This window comes from Mustela nigripes, chromosome 8, assembly GCF_022355385.1.
Source record: "Mustela nigripes isolate SB6536 chromosome 8, MUSNIG.SB6536, whole genome shotgun sequence".
In the NCBI taxonomy this organism is placed as follows: domain Eukaryota; kingdom Metazoa; phylum Chordata; class Mammalia; order Carnivora; family Mustelidae; genus Mustela; species Mustela nigripes.
Genome location: NC_081564.1, coordinates 77856067 through 77859630, shown reverse-complemented (window position 1 = coordinate 77859630; position 3564 = coordinate 77856067). Strand labels below are relative to the sequence as shown.

Genomic DNA, 3564 nt, shown 5'->3' with positions numbered 1-3564 from the left:
TAATTTTTTTAAGATTTTTTTTTTTTTAATTTGAGAGAGAGCATGAGCGAGGAGAAGGTCAGAGTGAGAAGCAGACTCCCCATGGAGCTGGGAGCCTGATGTGGGACTCGATCCCGGGACTCCAGGATCATGACCTGAGCTGAAGGCAGTTGTCCAACCAACTGAGCCACCCAGGCACCCCAACAAGGAATAATTTTTAATATCTGCACATCCCATGTAATATTTGGGAATTACAAATACTAAAAACATACTCAGTTGTTTCTCTGAAAATTTAAGCGGGCATCAGATATTTTCTTGGGCTCTCAAAGGAGGAGAGGGCTTTGGGGGCCAGACAGACCTGGCAGGACTTGGCCACCTAATTAGCAACATGAGGCAGTGAAGCAACCTCTTCGCAAATTTGCGTGTCACCCTTGCCCAGAGGCCATGCTAATCTTCTCTGTATCGTCCCGATTTTAGTATATGTCCCAAGTGAGGCCTGAAGCAACTTCTCAGACTCTGCGTTTCCCAGCTACACACAAGTATGGGAGGTAATACTTCCTTCATGGGGCACGGGTTAGAATTAAATTTGAAACTTCACAAAATGGACTCTGGCCCATAGTAGCCCCAGGTCCACTTTCTCCACATAGTTTCTCTTTCATTTGGGGTTAAACTTTGAGGAAACACTTCCTATTGCTGGCTCCTGAGGGCTGTTGGGAGCACAGAGCCGCTCCTAAGACTTGCACTGTCAACCTTGCAACTTCTTTGGGGTTTTGGTAGTTCAGAGTCAGGACCCAACGGACAGTTGCCTTCTCATCATTCCTGGGACGGCCCTTCAGACCCAAAGAACCTTGAAGACTTCTAGAAACCATGGTGAGACTAAACTGGTAGCCGCTTGTCTACCTAGTCATTGAAAGGTTCAGTGAGATTCTACCAGAACAGTGAGCTAATATCTTCATGGAAGCCTCCCTGTGCTGTGGGACGACAGGCCAGGGAAGAGGACGAACCTGCTCAGACCGTTCTCCTCTGTGTCTTTCCCACTACCCTGTAGTGGACACATCGCCATTTTGCTCTTAATCCCCCCCGGCTGCTGAAGGAAAACCTCAGACTTGATGCAGCAGCCCCCACTGCAAAGTATGGTGACTACTTCAAGCTGTCTTTGTCTTAGTATTTGTCTTGATGTGGGTGTATGTAATTATCTTGATTCCTGAGTTATTTCTCTAATTATGTTCCATTTGCATTCATGCTCATTATGTAAGTTTGGAGTATGCCTGGGTTGACTGGAAAGAAAATTGGTTGGCTTGGGAAGTGGGAATTAGAGGCAAATGTGGAGCAAGTTGGTGTTCTAAAATGCTTGTGTATAATTCTGGAAGTAGATAATCCATAGGTAGAATATACACAACTAACTCAAAAAAAAAAAAAAAAAAGCCATTTCCTGCAAGAGAAATGAGAACAGCCCAAGGTTGCCATTGTTCTAATTCTGGCTTTGGTTTTCCCCAGAGCACAGGAATCTTCACCATCTTTTCAAAACAACGTTAGGGAAGTCGAACACTTCCTTTTAAAGAAAATACCACCTCATTTGAATGTTTAAAAATACCCATTGAGCATAGGATCAATTGCTATCCTACCTACCGCTTGGGTATCAAGGATGTTTGTAAAAGTTTTAATTAAATAGTAATGGGGGAAAGCCATAATTTAAGGGTGCAATTACCCAGAAAAACACTTTGTTTTATTATTAACTTCTTCAGGTTGATCTAAAACATAGATAGAAACCTTGCTTTTAGGTAACAAAACACTGCCAGGCTTTAGCAACTACTTTTAACTGTTTCTAGAGTCGGTTTGTGGACAGTATCCGGGCTCGTGAGGATGGCGAGCGACTGGATCTCTCCTACACCGGCGTACCGTGGGCGTGTGCTCACCACGCAGTCCAGCCCAGAAGCCGTGTCCACACGAGAACCTGTATGTGAAGGTTTACAGCAGAGTTATTCGTCATTACCCCAAGCTAGAAAGAAGCCAAATGTCGCTCAATTGGCAAACGGACAAATTACTGTAAAGTAAATACTACTCAGCAATAAAAAGGAACAAACTACGAACACATGCAGAATCAAGCCCTGTGCCAAGAGAAAGAGGCCAGACGCTAACGGATACACACCACACGATTCCATCGATCCTGACAAAGACAAAGCTGTAAGGATGGAGAACAGAGCAGCAATCACGGGGGGGGGGGGGGGGGGGGACGGACAACAAGGACCAGGGGGAGCTTTGGCAATGACACAAATGCTCTGTGTCTCAACTGCGGCGTGGTTCAATGCATTTGTCAGAGTTTATAGAATCGTCGATGAGGGAAAGGTAAATTTTACTGCATGTCAATTACAATGTCTCCATGAAGCTGATTTAAAAACCAGTCATTTTGTGACTTCCTAATTATCATGCTGATGTTGAATAAGCTTTCATGAACACCCCCGATGCAAACATGGGTGGGCCGGGTGGACGGGTCCTTTGCCCTTAAATATCTAGCCGAGGTGGCACACTGTACCTGCTTTCCTCTGTCTGAGAAGAAGACAATGCACTCAGTTGACAGGGCCCATGACTGACCTGTCATGCTCTTAAAGAACAGTGGCCTCCATCTGTCCCTTTTGGAAAAGCTCCTCTGTCCCACGGACGTCGTCTCCAGATCGTCCATGCCATCCATGGACCCTGGGATGTGGACACGTCAAGTAATCGCCGGATTTATATTTGTTTGCTTGACTTTAAAGATCTCTTAACTATGTCATGATGGCTGTTCCATTACTCATCATAAATACTGCAATAAATATACAGTCACTGACACAGATCTATAGGGCCCAGAAGCACACACATGGTGGGAGGCAGTCATGGGTAAATGCCCACGGGGGGCTTGCTCGGGGGTGGGGGGTGGGGGTGTTTGATCGTCCTTCTGACACATCCCATGAATCAACACTTGCTCTCGAAGCTAAAAGAGGTTAAACAGTATCACCCTACCCAAAGAATGGAATCTCTTTGGGGGCATAGGGCCCATAGACTGTATGCTTAGGATATAAGGTATCTGATGCCACATTTTAGGCCTCAATGTTGAATCTGAGAAACTAAATCTGATTATCATGAAAAGCTATTTTAAAGATATTTTCATTACTGGCTTCCCTTGCCCGCACTGGCTCAGCTCCATGCACGTCATTTCACTGCAGCTGAAAACAGGACACTTGAGAGAAAGCAAAACAGAGATAATCGTGACCGGCTGGCCACAGGATCGTTACAAAAGTGGGCGAGAACTCACCCTTTGGGGCTTGGGTGCAAAATCCACACACTGGCTTTGTGAGCCTGTGGAGATGATTAGCCTCTCTGACCCTTATCCTGTTGTGTAACCGAAATGACAGTCACCTCATGGACTGCTGTAGTGATTAAATGACATAACACTATGACATATGACATAACGCATGTACATTACTCAGCACGTCGCTTCAGCAAATGGTGGCTGTTTGCCCAACTGATGTGAAGGGAGGCTTCGTCTTCCCTCACGCTCTTCTTCCCCTAACAGAATGGCCAGCGATTGCTGCTGTTGCTCCTTCTCCA

General features: G+C 45.6%; 1 non-coding gene across 1 annotated transcript; it reads right to left on the bottom strand.

Moving 5' to 3' along the window:
• Nucleotides 1–373: 373 nt before the first annotated feature.
• LOC132024025 (U6 spliceosomal RNA) lies at nucleotides 374–476 on the bottom strand. Its single transcript, XR_009406143.1, has one exon. It is a non-coding gene; the product is annotated as a U6 spliceosomal RNA (small nuclear RNA).
• Nucleotides 477–3564: the final 3088 nt, after the last annotated feature.